The sequence below is a fragment of the Xenopus laevis genome, chromosome 8L (genome assembly GCF_017654675.1).
Source record: "Xenopus laevis strain J_2021 chromosome 8L, Xenopus_laevis_v10.1, whole genome shotgun sequence".
Classification (NCBI taxonomy): Eukaryota; Metazoa; Chordata; class Amphibia; order Anura; family Pipidae; genus Xenopus; species Xenopus laevis.
In genome coordinates, this window is record NC_054385.1 from 62693705 (window position 1) to 62711736 (window position 18032).

Sequence of the window (18032 nt, forward strand, 5' to 3'; positions counted from 1 at the left end):
AGTGTAGTGATCATTTATGTGCATTGGGCCTTGTACATGAAGACTAGTGCGTGAGGCTACTATATGTAAAATTAGAATTTTATTTATTCTGCTATAGTATGTGTTTTGCATTTAACCTTTCTTTTTTTGGGGCCATTATACATGTAACTAGTAATTAATTTCATACCCACTGTTTATCATTTTATACAATGTGCCTATGGAGTCAGTGCCTACTTCTTTCCATGTTAAACAATGTGCAGTTGTGAGTGTATTTACACCCTTAATATTTTGTTGTGGAAAAGCATTCCTACCTACACTTCTGCATGGTGAAATCAGAAAGAGCCACAGGAGGTGGGGGTGTTAGTTTTATCAGCTACATCTGATATTAGCTTTAAAGGGGTGCTTCACCTTTAAGTTACCTTTTAGTATGTTATAGAATGTCCTTTTCCTAGCAACTTTGCATTTTGTCTTCATTATACATTTTTAATAGTTTTTGAATTAATTGCCTTCCTCTTCCTACTCTTTCTAGCTTTGAAATGGGGGGCCACTGACCCCAGCACCTAATAACGATTGCTCTGTGAGGTTCAAATTTTATTGCAATTGTTACTTATTATTACACATCTTTCTATTCAGACCTTTTACTACTCATATCTCTTGTTTAAGCCACTGCCTGGTTGCTGCAAATAAGACTTTAGCAACCACTTTGCCGCTGAAATACCAAATTGGGGAGCTGCTAAACAAAACTCTAAATAACTGAAAAACCATATAAAATAAATAATGAAGACCAATTGCATATGATCTTAGAATATAAATGTCTACATGATACTAAATATTCATTTTAAGGTGAACTACCATTTTAAGTCATCCCATGTATGGCCAACTTTAGCTTTCCCAAAGAAAAAAAACTCCCTCTGCCTATGGGGCTGCTGTAAAATGCCATAGACAGTCACTATTGATTGAGTCTGTGAGCAATTGTTTGGGCCTCCGTGTGCTTGAAATACCAGGGGGCCTATTCTGAATCTAGTCCGGACTTGCCCACTATGTCATTCTTATCTAACAATTAGACATGCATGTAAGGCTGTTCTCATGTCGGTCAGACACTCTGTCTCAGTAGAACTATACACGGCCATTATAAACCATGGGAGCTCCATGATTCCTCTATAATGTAATATTTACCACAAAAGAAAGAAAACTACCGCACGAGATTGCAAATAAAACATCATTAGATAGAATTGTTTACCAAACACATTTCTCACTAGTTGGGGTGGATAGTGGGTTATATTGGTACTTAGAATGGAAAAGATAAACATCTGTGTAGGAATGGACATAGTGGTGTATTTCACACTATGAACCATAGATCTCTACTTTGGCTGTTGGTAGTTATTTTGTCTTATAACCTATACACTAAAGAAATATAAGGCACAAGATCAGAGAAGCTACACACAGTATAGTGAGTATTTAGATGTGCAGTCACACCAAACATAGCACTTTATGTGAAAGTTTTTACTCATATGGGGCTGCTACCAGTGCCTTGATGAAAAAGTGCTTCAATACTTGTAGTCTCTTTAAGCCTTTCACGAGCATGTTGCAGTGAGGCATTCAGTCACAGGAGGGCAGCAGTGACAGGTAGAACATGCATGAATACTTGATGAGGGAAAATGAGGCTTGCATGTTTTTTCACAGGTAAGTGGGCTTGAAGGAATAGGTTTCAACTTTCCTCTTTCCATTTGACTTCTCTTTTCAGATGTCATGCTTTCTTTTCTGCTCTCCTCCTCTTCATTTTTGTATGACATGTTTCCCCAATTGTGATCTTATTACCCTCTTTTAAGCAAGTGTACCACTTTCTGTCACATGACATATATTAGATATGCTTCTGTTTGTCCCTCTACACCCTACTCTCAATCTCTTTTCTTCTGTCTCAAATCATCTATTTTCCACTGTTTTCTGATACTTTTTCCCACCTATTTTTCCTGTCTGTCCACAAAGCTTCTGCCTTATTTACCTTCATACTGTAGCTACCTTAGGAGCAGTAATGTAAGTAGCACTGTCTGGGTCCCCTTTCAGCCATACATTTCCTGTCCCCAGAAACATGTGCACTGAAAATTTGTTTGCAATGCGGTCTCTGGCACACCGCAACTGGATGTGGGCCCAGGTCCAATCACATCCCCTGCACCGCTGCTTAGGAGCAGAACAGCCACAAGCGAGATTACTGGGTGTAATATTTTAATTGTTCCCTCATATACAGACAATCTTTAAAGCTGTCTCTTCTAAGCTATGTGTGCAATAATGACCTGAAGAAGGCTCTAGATTGCTAAGTGGTGATGTGAAATTTCCAGATAAGAGCTATCACTTCCATAATACTTGCTTTTGTGCAATTCTGGTAAAAGTATGGCAACACATCTATAATGAAAGTGCCAATATTACTTGCTTATTTCTACTATAATGCCTAAGCAAAAAAAATATCTGTTTCAAATAAGGTCCTGTAAATCAGTGGTGTAACTAGATGTTACTGGGCCCCACAGCAAATTAATTTTAGGGCTCCCAGCATGTCCAGAGGTTGTCCTGTTTTACAAAAATAAGTTGAAATTGCTCTTTATTTAGGCCTCATGGGGCCCCTTATACCTCCTGGAGCTGCAGCCGCAGGGTTTGTTTCCTCTATAGTTAAGCCCCTGCTGTAAATGATATGCTTATAAATAGTGCTTTGTGATGTGAGTGGTGCTTTAGTTATAATCAGTGCTTAGTGATGTAATTTGTGTCAAATGACTATACTGGCACTTGATCATTATAACATATATAGACCCTTGAAATAAAATATATGACATATGATATAATAAAAAGTCACATTTGGCTTAGGATATATCTGATCCTGCTAGTAAACACCACTGGCCATACCTGCATTTATTTCTAAAATGCAGCAATGTGTGTTCTTAGAGGTTATTGTGGCTGTATGTAGCAAATGTTATTGTAGTGTGAAGCAGTGATTGCTTTATTTTAATAGGGAAGAGATTTTGTCTTACAGAAAGGAATGGCATGCACTACACCGAGAGGAGAAAAAGTCACTAAAGTCACAATAGTACATATTGTACGGGGAAGAAATTAAACAGGTTTTCTGCCCATATTACATATTATTATAAAATAAGTAGGTCAGTATTGGATGTGACTTTTCTCTTCCTTGTGATGAAAGAAGTAATCTCCTAATTAGCCTTCAACATATCTATATATTACAACATTTACGATAGATGATTGCACAAATACTATAAGCATCTGTAGGTTTCTGTGAAATCAAAGGTTTTGATTCTCATTATCATGTGGCTGCTACAATTCACACAGTATATTTCCCTCTAAATTTATATGTTCATTAAGCATCAAATACAAGTGTTGAACTTTCAGCCAAGATTTTTTATTTAGATAGAGCTACACACACTGGTGCATTGGCAGCGTATGTGTTCATAAATCTACCCCTGGTGCTTCATATTTTTACCTATGATCTTATCACCATGAAATATTCTTAAGAGGTACTTTCTGCTTCAGACTTTTTAGCCTGGCAAGTACAGGTATGGGATCCATTATCCGGAAACCCGTTATCCAGAAAACTCTGAATTACGAAAAAGCCTGTCTCCCATAGACTCCATTTTATCCAAATAATCCACATTTTTAAAAACGATTTCCTTTTTCTCTGTAATAATAAAACAGTACCTTGTACTTGATCCAGACTAAGATATAATTAATGCTTATTGGAAGCAAAACCAGCCTATTGTTTTTTTATATGTTTACATGATTTTCTAGTAGACTGAAAGGGGAACTATCTTGAAAATGGTAATTTTATATAAGCTTCATCATACTTGAATAAGAAGTTTTACAAATATAATCAATTACAAATTCTGAACCGTTTTTGAAAATAATAAAGTCAATCTTCACTATACCCCTTTTCAGCATCTGCCTCTTCATTCTTCATGCAGGAGTTAGGAGTCTGATTTTGAATGACAGAATGAAGAGAAGCGATTGTTCCCCTTTAAGGTATAAAGATCCAAATTACGGATTCTCTGGTCACTGGATATATATATTTTCGCCATTACCTTAAAGGGGAACTATTGTGAAAATGAAAATTTAATATAAGCTTCATCATACTGAAATAAGAAACTTTGTAAATACAATCAATTAAATATCCTGCATTGTTTCTGAAATAATCAAGTTTATGTTCACTATCCCTCTCTCAGCATCTGTTTCTCTTCATTCTGTCTTCATGCAGCAGTTGAATGTCAGATATTCATTGACAGTTAGATCCAATATATCTTATAAGGGGGCTTCCTTTCCTAGCAGATGAATTAGAGCTCATTCAAATAACTGATTCTAGTACAAACAAAATCTAACAAAATAACTGCCTTATGCACAAATTCTGCATGTAGAGAGACATGATGTCTGGTGATTTTAATAGAGTGACCTCTAATACATCTTCTAGGAAAAAGGAGCCTCCCTTTAAGATATATTGGATCTACAGTAACTGTTAATGAATATCTGCATGAAGAGAGAATGAAGAGAAACAGATGCTGAGAGGGATAGTGAAGATGAATTTGATTATTTCAGAAATCATACAGAATTTTTAATTGATCGTATTAAGATTTTTTATATTAAATTTTCATATCTGCAATAGTTCCCCTTATACCCTGAATGGTGTATTTTTTAAATGTAAATTTAGACCCATTTGTTTGTTGCCTTAGTATGTGGGGAGGCAAAGAAGGAGTAGGCAGGAATGTTACTGAAAGGGGCAGTTGAATGGGCAAAGCAGAAGGTAATTATTTCACTGAATGGGAAGGGGAAGAGAGGAAGGACTAGGTAGATATGCCACCAATCAGAAGGAGGGGGTGGGGGCAGTGTCGGACTGGGACCCCAGGGGCGCGCCAAAAAACCTTAGACCAGGGGCCCACTCTAATTACCATTATTCTTCCTCTCCTCACTCAACCTCTATTCTCCTAGTCTCTTTTCTTTACATACTATAGTCTATTATTCCACCTATTTAGCCTCTTTGTTCTCATAGAAATAGGGAATGGCCATGAAATAGGGCAAACATTTAGCAGCATGAGAACCCACTGACACCTGGGCCCACCGGGAGTTTTTCTGGTATTCCAGTGGGCCAGTCCAACACTAGATGGGGGGTAGTGAGACTGACTGTGGAACTTAGTGCTTGTTTTTCCTTGCCACAACATTTACCATTCCTTTATAAAGACAGTTACAATTTTACACACATAGCAGTAAACACACCTATGTATACAAGAACAAAGTACAACTTTTATAGAATTTTATCAGCACAACAGATTAAATTATCTTTAATCCTTTAATCTTTAATCCTTTAAATGCTACAAAATTACATGACTGATGCCTATTATGTATGATCTGTTGCAACAAGTTGTCATCTTAACATTATATAATAGCTTTAAAGAGCAGCTTTCCTCTATTTAATATACTGGCATTTTATTGCTTTACTGAGATATGACAAATTATCTGTACATCATAATTGGCCTGGTTATTAGAGTTCAATCGTGTTGTCAATACACTAGTTTCACAACTTTGTATTTAAATGTATTATTAATAACCACTGTCTGACTATCCATGTTTAACAGGGTAAAATGTTTATTTTTTATAGCAGTTGGGAATGTGGAGGAAAAAAGCACAAACATTTGGAATATGTGCCTTGGGATCATATACAGACAGTAGCAGTCAACGGCACATCTTCACACTGCGCATGTATTCTAAGTGATGTGCCACCGCGATATTTATTAGGGCCACTTTTTATGGCCATTGGGAACTGTATTAGGGCCAAGCAATTTATTATTTTCACACGTGATGAGATCTTTGTATCTTTGAGGGGCAGAACACAGCATTGCCATTGTGATTGAAAGAGTTTTAAAACATTAAGGTGCAATTATACATGAATAAACATGTACATTTTTTAACATGTGTGTGTATATATATATATATGACTCTTAAAGGGGAACTAAACTCAAACTAATTTGGGTAAAAATACTCTGCTAAATCGAATTTTAAGATTACTGCATCATTTTATAGATTGAGATTATTTCTAAAAGTAATGATCGTGGCCTTCAAAGTTGTCACAGGAGCTCATCACCTTGGAGTGTCAGTGACAGATATATGTTCAGTCATATAAGCTGGTGCTACAGGGCTGATTATTTCATTCTAGAATTGCATTACCATATAATGCAGTGTTTGACTGGGGCACCTGGGGCCCACATGAGAACTTGATCTAAAGGGCCCCTCCATTTAGTCAGGGAAGCCCGCATGGGAAAATAAAGGACATATAAAGAACAAATGGCATTCAATACAATGATGCAGAAACTGGGGGTAATTAAGGCCCACCCCTCCCCCTAGATCATTTGCTCACTAGCACTGTAGTAGGAGCCAAGCAGATCAAATCTTTCCTGGATAGCACTGGCAGAGGAGAAAATGAGAAGGCAGCAATATCAGACCACCAGCAGCCCAACTTTATCAGCGGATTGAAATTTAGCATAGGCAGATGCAGCCAGGATCTACCCATCGCACCAGTAGTAATTGTATCCACAGCCGATCCCTCCCTGACACTCCTCTCTCTGATTCCCCCACGTGATGGACGCCGGCCAGTCAGTGACATCATCCCGCACAGCTGAAACAGGCTCACCTTTCCAGAGCAAAATACTAAGATAAGAGCAGCTTTGCCAGGCGGAGTAGTGTAGCAGCAGTGGGGTCCACTAGTTACAGCGTGTCGGGCGTGGAGCGCACAATCGAAACAAAAAAAAACAGAGCATAGCGCACAATTCAAGTCTGATCACTGGCAAAAAAATAGGGTAGAGTGTGGTCTTGGGGGCCCACAAGGACTGGGGCCCACCGGAATTTTTCCCGGTGTCCCGGTGGGCCAGTCCGACACTGATATAATGAGAATCTGAATTAATTACTAATCAACCTTGTGTTGTGCTTAAATTCTAAGCTTGGGTAACTGACAGCAGCACACAGGATCAACATAACATGTAACATTTCTACTCTACTTCTTTGTTAAAGAAAAAATAAAAATGCATTAACAGGTCCACTGCTGAAAAAGAAGCCTTCAATATCTTTAATATACTTTAATTTTCTGCAGGCTGAGAGAAGTGGATCCACTCCCTTCTGCATCAACTTGTAGCTGTATTGGCAGCTTCCATCTGCTTTTAGCTACATGAAGCAAAGCAAAACAAGAGCTGAAAAACGTCTGCTTTTGAGTTTTTGGCCCAATCTCCGCTACAGAAGCAGGTAGAAGCTGTAATTGTCAAAACCTCTCTCAGCCTGCAAAAGAAATGCCAGCTGAGAGCATCAGAGCCATCACTCAGGGCCTAAGTAATAGTTCAGGCTGTAGTGCCTTTACGTGGACAGGAGGGGGAACTGAAAAGTTTTATTTTTTTTAAATTAAAACAGTGCAGATTTTTTTCAATTAAAGTTTATTGAAGATAGGATTCTTTTTCAGTGGACCTAAAAATGGGAAATATTTTTTTTTTACTTTACTTTCCCTTTAAACTGTAGGATAAGATAAGATTATTCTGTAAACCGTTCTAAATTGATACATTAGTGGATACATTCTTCTGCTTTCTAGCTGTCAGAAATGATACAAAAGTTGCTAATATAACAAATAATAGTTGATAATATTCCATAGATGCTGCTGAGAAAAGTATCATGTAATGTAGAAAATTGTAACAATACAGATTGCGCACCTGAATCACTAAGCTGCCAGACTGAAACTTCAGAGACAGGAACATTGAACTTTTATTATGGAAAAATAGTAGAAAACGGAAAGTAATTTCTGGTGGACATCTGAAAGCAACTGAATTGAAAAAAGAATTTGGAAGGTAAACAACCCCTTTAAGGATAAACCAAATCCAGAATTTAGACAATTTTTTTTGTTACACAATCTTTTGTAATGTAATCATTTTTTAAATATAAATATGCAAAGTGGGATTTGGATTTCATTTAGCATTTGGACAAAGTCTGTATTTGGCCTTATTCAAAAAAACAGATTGGGGGCACCCCTACAATACATGCAATAGATGAACAGTACTCATACACCAGTGATGGCAAGAATTTTAAGATCAAGCAAAGATATGCTTTGGAATCTGGATCAAGTAACAATTACTTACAACTACCATAGAAGGAAAGGAGAGCAATTTCAGGAGATTTCGTTTTGACCTCCCCATGCAATTAAAATTTGCAGTCACAAAAGAGCTAAACATCACACCCATGTGTCTTCAAGTATTAGAGAAACAGCTGGATAAAAGAATACTTAGCTTGTATTTGGCCATTTAAAAACTTTACCAAGTGAGCTAAGCCAACTAGTAGATGCAATGAGGCATGACATGGTTAAGGGAACAATATCACAAAAAAATTTTTGTATGAAGCTTCAGAAACACTAGTAGCAAATCAAGCTAAAATTGTGTTGTAGGGCCCATGTCTATGAAGCAGACGTGAAAATCTATTTTACACAGGATGATAAACAGTGACCAATTATCTCTTCAATATAATGAAAAATATAGTAGGTCATTTGTTGCACTGTTGTACTGATACAAACTTTAAGGGGGTTATTTATCAAAGGCTGAATTCTAGAGCTATGTGAGCTTTTTTAGACATCAAATAAACTCACTTGAATGGCTTCTAATTTAAAAAAAAAATTGAATGTAAAAAACTTGAATCAGTGAATTCGGGGTAAACAACCCAAAAACTTGATTAGATCTAGTTTTCCATGGGGAAAAACTCTAATTGATTGACTTGATCGAGTTATCGAGGGAAACCCAGAGAAAAAAATCTCGAACATCATGAAGACTATTAACATTTTTAAATGGTTCAGGAGACCTCTGCCATTGACTTCTACGTCATCTTAACAGCTTTTAGATGGTGTATTTTCAGAATTGAGCTATTTCCAGAGTTGAAGTATAATAAATCTCCAAAAATTCGAGGTTTTTTAAAAAACGTGAAAAATAGATTTTTTGACTCAAAAATACCCTGAAAAACTCGAATTTTTCACAGGTAAAAGAGCGGCTGGGGAGGAGGGTTTTTTTTATTAGCTATAGAGGAAGCAGACCCCACAGTCCAGGCCCCCATGTTCCCCAGGCCCCCCTGCGACTGCGGGGTCTGCTTCCTCTATAGTTACGACACGGAAAGGTAGCCATACACCAGTAATGGGAAGAATTTATAGCCCAAAGATAAGCTTTGGATTACTGATCCAGTGGCAGGTATCCCATGGAGAAAGGAGTACAAATATACAGCAGTTTAAGCAACTTAGGGGGTTTAGGAGAACAGTGTGCAGTGGTGGTGTGGCTGATGACTTTGAGCAGTTGTACATAACAGATCCTGGGAATGGGGGAAACATAAAAGTGATTTATTGTGAACCCTGTAACTTTTTTTTTTTCTTAAGCCAATCCAAAGGGAGGTTGAAAGGTTAAATGTCTAATTCCATTTGTTTAAGCCTTTATATTATTTCTTTGGAACCAAAAGACTATCTATTTTGTCACTAGGAAGAATAGGCACAAAAAAATGCAAACCATCCCATATTCATTTATTTGTTAGTCATGGGGCCCTCAGGGAGCACCAGTGCATTCAAAACATTTGAAATTGAAAATAAAGGGAACTGCTCTGTGTATGGCAGAAACTGGTGGCGGCAGGCAGGCACCAATCAGGAATGCTAAGGCAATCACCCTAAGTGGTGGCACAAGGGGAGATTTGTCTACCCTGTTTACATCTACACAGACGACAAATCTCCCCAAAATTCTTTCCGACGGGCAATAAAGTAACTCACAGATGGGAAAACATACACGGGGCTCCTCGTTTTTCAAAGTCTACTGAACTTGCCTTTCAGACAACACTTCATGTAACTTTGTGAAACAAAGCTTTTTCCTAAAAACCTCCCTGGGATGCAATGTTATATATAAGCCTTTCAAAGAACCTGAGTGCAAAACTATAACCCCCAGCTTTATTCATAATGGAGACACTAAGGGGGTTATTTATCAGAGGTTGAGTTTTAGACGTTTGTGAGGTTTTTTTATACCTCAAATGAACTCACAACTTGAATGGTTTCTAATTTAAGAAAAAAAAACTGGAATGTAAAAAACTTGAATCAGTGAATTCAGAGTGAGAAACCTAAAAACACAAATTAATCGAGTTAATGACCGGATTCAAACTATTTCCAGCTTTGGGGTATAAGAAATCTTGACAAATTCGAGTTTTTTTAAAAAAGTTTCTTTTTAACCTGTAAATGTTAGTTTTGACTGAAAAATACCTTCGAAAACTCAAAATTTTCTGAGCTGAGATGAGGCACCATTGCCTGTAATGTGTATATCATGCATCAGCTGGGTACACAAAGAACTAGAACATGTAATCAGCAGGCAGGCGATGACTAGTTACACTAAATAACCAGGGTTGTCACATTCCTCAGTCAGATCCTAGGGTTTCTGGGATGCTCTGTAAAGTTTGTGTGAGGAGAGCAAGGAATGCTGGAGTTTGTAGTTTCTCTAGAGCTTAGAACTTTGACAGGCTCTGGTGTTAGGAAATTTGTGGACTACGATTCCGATGAGGCTTTGCCAAGCCCCACCTGTATGTGCAGCCATATACCTGATAGGGAGGAATGTGAGAGGAGGAGAAGTGAGGGAGGAGCCATGGGTTGGAGTTGAGAAGAGCTGAGAAAGTTGGAGAGGAGAGAAAGCTGGAAGGAATTAGGGGAGAGGCTAAAAAGATTTCAACTATATGAATTGGGTTACTATAACTGATAAAAAAGAGATTTGGAGAGAGAGTACAATAAGGAGATAATAGGGAAAAAGAGCAGAAAGGCACTTTAAGGAAATTGTAAACATCAGAGCTGCGAGGAAAGAAAAAGGAGAGAGAGGAGGGAGAAAGAAAGAAGGAAAAAGAAAGAGGAGAGGAAGAGCCAGTAATTGGTCTGCCAAGCCCGAGAGTGAGAGCCAGGGGTACGCCAGTGAATGGACTGAGGCTGCACAGGAGAGCTCCTACAGTGAGGTGAGTCAGCCTGATGGGGCTAGTCATAGGGGGGATATCTGCAGGGCTGATTGCTTGTTGCAAGAACACACTCACAGGATTTGCACATAAGAGTAAAATATTTTTGTGCATGGGAGTTGCAGTATTCTAACACAGACTTAGGGTTGCCAGCTGGCCGGTATTTTACCGGCTGGCCGGTAAAAATTATGGCTGATCCCAATGCTATTAATAGGGAAAAAAGATAAATATAAAGGAAGGCCGGTATTTTTTTCCAGAAAAGGTGGCAACCCTAAACAAAGTTAAGCACTTAACAAGCCAACAGCTCCCACATATCTGTCTCGTGGATTTCTTTTTCTACATGTACTGTAACTGAAGTATGCTGCCTGTTAGGGGATCGGCAGAGGCTCAGCTCAAACCTTGACTGACATTTATCTATTGTATTCAAGACAGCCTTTTTGATATCTACATCATAGACATACTACTCAGTATTAGTTTGACTGGCTGCCCTGTGTTTATAAATATAAACCATAGTAGTGTTTCTGAAGCAACATAAAAACAGCACATTATATTTAAATGCATATACATCCCTTAAATGTTTTTGTGTTACTGGTCCTTTAACCATGCCAGGTCCTGTTGGGGAGGGGGAGGGAAAGAATTTTCTTCATGCTGGCCTCTGGAGGAACTTGGCTAAAACAGAAGGAAAGTTGGTGGCTGGCTACTCTGCACATTCCATCTTCTTCCCCCCAAACTGTCAATGCAGTGAGAATATGGGTATGATGAGAACTGCAGATTTATTACATGTTCTACCTGGCACTTCTACCAAACACTTTTCTTTAAGACTCTTAACTTGTAAGTATTTGGCTCCTTGTTTTTCCAAAAGTGGGGTAATATACATGGAATTGCCACTGAGTTCATCCTGCTATGAGTTGTGAGGTATTCTATATGGAATTGCCACATGATTCATCCTGCAGTAAGTTCTGGGGGTATAGACATGGACTGGCATCTGCATTCATTCTGCTGTAAATTGTGGGGTTTTACACATGAAATTGCCACTTCGTTCATCCTGCTATGAGTTGTGGGGTATTATACATGGAATTGCCACTGCATTCATCCTGCTATGAGTTCTGGGGGAATTAGACATGGAATTGCTACTAACCCACATATGTAATAAAAAGGCACTAAGTTTGCCCAGGAGCAGTAACCCATAGCAACCAATAAGATGTTTACTTTTAAACAGGTGACCTAAAATGATACCTGCGGATTGGTTTCTATGGGTTACAGCTCCTGGGGAAATTCAGGGGCTTATGTAATAAAAGCACTAAGTATTTTGTATGCATTATAAATGAAATTGACAATCCTGCATGCATCAGTGTTTTTGTTCTGAAAAGCTAACTATCTATCCTTCTGCCAGATGGGGAATGGTTCATAGGGAGCATGTCTCCCAAAGTGAGCATGGGCTAAAAATTTGCTATCCATGCCACCATTCTTACTGGTCTCCAGAATTTGCTCGGAAAATGTGGTAACCTTAGTCTAAGTGGATATGAGGTGGATGCCCTCATGCCGCAAAGCAGTTATAAAGGTGGTCAACAAAATGACTTCCCTGCCTAGGGATCAGAAGGAGTGTTATTCATTAACAGTATTATATGTAATTCCCCAAGTACTGTACATGATGAATAGAGAGCGGCAGGGAATGCTACAGGCAATGGAGTAATAGCCCCATAAATGCAGAGATTAATGTGAAATGGAGTGCACTCTACTGTGGTCTTGTAGAATATGTCTCAGAAAAAAGCATATAATGTAGTAAGTTTAAAAGCTTTTAATTTCTCACGTGTCCAGATCAAACAGATAATGTAGTAAGTTTAAAAGCTATTAATTTCTCACGTGTCCAGATCAAACACAACATTGTGTACATCAAATATATTTCAACGATGAAAAACATACTAAAGTCTGTGATACATGCTAATGAGTCTTCTATACTGTCACTGGAATAGGTGTGAATGGAGGTTGTGAATGGAGGAAGCTGAGAATAACCTGTGCCCCAGGCACCAAAACTTTTCAAACTTATCAACAGCACAGTTTAATACAACAATATAACTGAGAGCTTCTCTTAAACTGGCCATAGATGTTGAGATTTTTAAAAGATCCGATCGGTATCGTGAGACCACGATTATCTCGGAACGATCCAGGAAAACAAAGGGTAGCTGCCTGCTTGTCCCTGCAAACACAGATAGATTGCACTGGGACCGACAAAGATTTTCTAACCTGGCTGACAGATGTCGGCCGAAAAATCCTAAGTGTTCGATCGTTCGAATCCCACTAACCGCACGATAATTTTGAAGGATTGGTGGGACTTCGCTAAAATTGGTCGTTCGGCAAGAGAAATCTGTGCGTCTATGGGGGCCTTTATAAAAAGCAAGCCAACACAATAAATGAAACCAAAACAGAAAAAAGAAAAGTGGCACTTTTTTCAATGTACATGCAACTACACATCTCAGATGTACGCTGCTAACTATAGACAGGTGGTAAAACAAGTGAGTATACAGCCAGGTAGTTACTCCCCTTAGTGTCCTTGTAGACACTAGGGGGAGTAAAAGTCCACATAAGAATGTAGTTCAGAGTTCACACACTTGTATACCAAACAGTAATTTTATGTCTGGAAATGTCCATGTATTGTCTAAATGTGGGTTACCTTGAAAAAAGAAACCAATTATGGTACAGTAAATAAATACACGCAAGCTTATATCCTTGCTTGTTACTACTCACAAAAGGAGGGGATCAGCTTGGATTGCAACAGCACAGTTACTCAGCATGCTGGAGAAATTCCAGGTACAGCCCTGCCTAACTTTAGCACCACTATTGTGGTTCATCTTCAAGTTAATGGGTAACTCCGGCTTCCAAACCAAAATTTAATAAAGAGGCCCACAAAACACAGAAACCCCAAATATACCCATCAGAGTTACCCGTTTCTTCAAAAAGTATGAATAAATCCCATTTTCTATGCTGCAATCCAGCTGTTCAACAGTTCCTCTCCATCTGCATCATTTGAACTCCTGGCAGGGAGGGACTAAAACACTGATGTTTCAAATTGTAACAACTTCTCCACAGCTTACAGACAGCATTCAGGAACTACATAACCCACAATGCATTGCACTGTGATGTTTGATTTCTTATTGAAATCACGTGTGCAGGGAATTGTGGGGTTTGGAGGATGTAGGCTGAGAACAGATGGCTGCTGATACCAAGTAACAGTAGTCAGACAGCTCAGTAAAGTAGTCAGACAGATCAGTAGGAGAGCAGGGGGCTAGGCTTAGGGAACTGTTCCAAACCATTAATCATAGCTAACCTATATAAGTATCTGAGAGATATGAAATGCATAAGATGGTGAGGTTGTATCCTTGAGTTCTACAATAAACTACTATATGTTTTGACAAGACTGCCTGGAAGACTGGTCTCTGCTAGTGCCTGCCCTTTTTCTTTATACGGTGATCCACTGAAAGCCCTGGACACAAGGCACGTTGGCTCAGCTGCTCTTAGCCTGCATCTTTTGTGCAAGAGGAGAGAAGTGGATCAGGTCCCTTCTGCATCTCCATGTATCTGTACAGACAATCAGTAACGGAACTAGTAGTTTCCTGCCCCGGGTGACCAATCTCTTCTTCTTTGGGGCAACTTATCTCCCCGAACTGCCTCCCCTGCCTTAGCGCTGGCTAAAATGTAAATCGCTGGTGGGATGGCACTAGGAGCGATTCGTTTTCCGAAATCGGACGAAATTTCCTCGTGAGGCGACTTTGGAAAACGAGTCGCTCCAAGTGCCATCCTGCCAGCGATTTACATTTTAGCAGGCGGGGAGGCAGTTCAGGGAGATTAGTCGCCCCAATGAAGAGGAGATTTGTTGCGGGGGGACTAATCTCCCTGAATCTGCCTGTGTGCTCTGACCCTAAGGGTGATGCTACACCTGGCCAGGTCTGAACTGAGAATTAAAATAGGCCCTGGCATTTCAGGTACACAGAGGTCCAATCACCCCACATAGAGGCCCAAAGGCCCCCACCAGCCCACTGAATACTGACTTTATATGGCACCTTATAGCAGCCCATCTGGCATTTGCCAGAACCCACAGATTGCCAGTCCGGACCAGCACCAGGCTCATTCTTATCCTGAGAATAAACACTTGAGAATCAACCCCTACGCTTGAATCAACCCAACCTTGTGACTTCACTCACGACCCAGGTGCAGGCACACAGAACAGAAATGCCGAAATTCACTCTGTGTGCCTGCACCCAGTCTGACACAGGGACTCCAGCTGTAGTAACAGGGTTAGGCTGACTTAATGTAGGGGCTGAACTGTTGCCTGCATTTATGCCTGAGAATCAGTCTGGTGCAGGCCCAGACTGGCAATATGTGGGTTCTGGTAAATGCCAGAGGGCTGCTATAAGGTGCCATAAAAAGTCAGTATTTAGTGGGCTGGTGGGGGCTGTTTGGGCCTCTGTGAACCTGAAATGCCAGGGCCTATTTTAATTCTCAGTCCGGACCTGGTCTGGTGTGGCATTGGCCTAATAATGAGCTGCTCAAAGGCCCGCTGAACACAACAAGAAGCAGTGAGAATTAATAACACCATGCCATGAGCTAAAATGTATATAACTTAATGTAAAGGAATAAAATAAGTATTTCTTTATTTTGCTCTGATCCTGGGTGCAGCTCTATAAGCCACAACACCACGTAAAATCATTTATTTTTCACCAAAACTACATTATTTCACATTGTTTCATGTATATTTAGAGCAGTCTTTTATTCAGATGGCAGCACTGCTTTAAAAATATTTTGGTGGCCGGAGACACTAAAAGTTGGGAGCTGAGATGAGGTACCTCTGACTGATACTACAGGACCTCTTGAGAGCCTAGCAACATTGAAACTATAGTATAAACACTGATACAATTGCCTGTGACGTGTATATCATGCATCAGCTGGGTACATGCAGAACTAGTCATGTAATCAACAGGCAGGCGATGACTAGTCCCACTTACTAACTCAGGCTGTCACATTCCTCAGTCAGCTGCTAGCATTTCTGGGATGCTCTGTGAAGTTAGTGTGAGGAGAGCGAGGAATGCTGGAGTTTGTAGTTTCTCTAAAGCTTAGAACTTTGACAGGCTCTGGGGTTATGAAACTTGTGAACTACGATTCCAACAAGACTTTGCCAAGCCCCACCTGTATGTGTGCAGCCATATACCTGATAGGGAGTAATGTGAGAGGAGGAGATTTGGGGAGGAGCCATGGGTTGGAGCTGAGAAAGTTGGAGAGAGGAGAAAGTTGGAAGGAATTAGGGGAGAGGCTAAAAATATTTCAGCTGAATAAGTAGGAAAACAGGGTAAATATAACTGATACATCGATTTGGAGAGAGATCACAGTAAGTATTAGGGAGGAGAGCAGAAAAGGGCAATTTTATGAAATTGTAAACATCAGAGCTGCGAGGAGAGAGAAAGAAGGAAAAAGAAAGAGGAGAAGAATAGCCAGTAATTGGGCTGCCGAGAGTGAGAGCCAGGGGTACGCCCAGTGAATGGACTGAGGCTGCACGGGAGAGCTCCTACAGTGAGGTGAGTCAGCCTGATGGGGATAGTCATGGGGGGGGGGGATATCTGCAGGGCTGCTTGCTTGTTGCAAAAACACACTCACAGGATTTGCACATAAGATTAAAATGTTTCTGTGCATGGGAGTGGCAGTACTACCACAGCTTGTCAGTTTTAAAAACCTCGATCATTTATATTGGCAAAGAATACCTTTGAGAGAAGGTCAACATTAGAGACTTTCAGAAAGGGTTTGCATTGCATATGAAAGTAGGAGTACATGGCATGGATGCATGGTTATGGCAAGAGAATGGTAGTAGGATGACACATTGTGAGGTTATGGCAAGATATTTTATAGTTGGAAGACACATTGCATGGTTATATAAAATATTGCATTGCATGATTATGGAAAAAGAGGGGATAGTAGCATTCATGGTTAGTATGGTTATGGCAAAAGAAGGGATTACGGGAGGCATACTGCATGCATATGGGATAACATGCATGGCTTGTAGCAAGAGAGAGGATGATGGAAGAACATGTTACATTAAAGGGACATCATACACCTAAAAACCCTTGCTGACAAAGAGAAAATTAAACAACTTCTAATCTTATCTACCTTAAACAAACCTCTCCCTTATCTAAGCAGCAGCCTTTGAGCAGCTCATTATTAGGTTAAGGCTGTGGGCACACAAGCTGAAGACTCCGCTGTTCTCAGCTTGCGTATTTTTTGCAAGCTGAGAGCAGGAGATCTGCTTCCTGCCCCTGCCCCATTGATTTGAATTCGATCAGCCTGCATGCACACACACACACAATGGAGGTCAGCCCAGATATGACTACAGACATTATAGGAGGCTAATCCCCATGTGGTTGATTCTCTGCTTGTGTATTTAAGCAGTCCAATTTTCAGCCCTTTGTGGTATTTGCTTTAGTGCTATAAATAACAGAAAAATAGACATTTCTTGATTAAAAAGGCAAAAGTACAATCTTCGCCAATCCCAGAGCTTGATTGGCTTGACTCTATAGGTTAAAACATGATGACTGTGGTTGTGCCAGTGTTCCTTGATAGGGGGTAAATACTGTTTATAGGCAGCAAATTGCCCAGGTTTACTGTGTGCAGGGACCCTATGAATTCAAAATGTTTTGCTGATGTATAAGGTAATCCGCTTCCTCCCCCTTCTACTTTGTGTTTCTTTCTATTTCTTTCTCTTTCTTTTTTTTACATTACTTTACTTTTCTTTAACTAATTCTGCCTTGTCTTAAAGTGTTTCGTCATGGGGTACAATAAATAAGAAAAAAACAATGTAATACAAATCTTCTTTAATGTAATGTCTGTACAAAAACATTTTTGCTGAATGTTGGAAATAAATAAACATTTATATAAAAAAAGGCAAAAGTATGTTCAGCACAAGCCCTGTTCATTCAGCTAATGTTGAAAAGGGGTGTGTATACTGTCCCATATTAATATGGCAAAAGAGGGGAAAGTGGGAGAGAGGCATTTTA

General features: G+C 39.6%; 1 protein-coding gene across 3 annotated transcripts in view; it reads left to right on the plus strand.

Annotated features, from left to right (window-relative positions):
• Positions 1 to 10616: 10616 nt before the first annotated feature.
• The window catches only part of ppp1r13l.L (protein phosphatase 1 regulatory subunit 13 like L homeolog), a 41133-nt gene continuing 33717 nt past the window's right edge, over positions 10617 to 18032 (plus strand). The window contains exon 1 of one of the 3 annotated variants that reach the window (XM_018229041.2): positions 10617 to 10998. The gene's annotated coding sequence lies outside the window, so the exon portion shown is untranslated. 3 annotated transcript variants of the gene reach the window in all.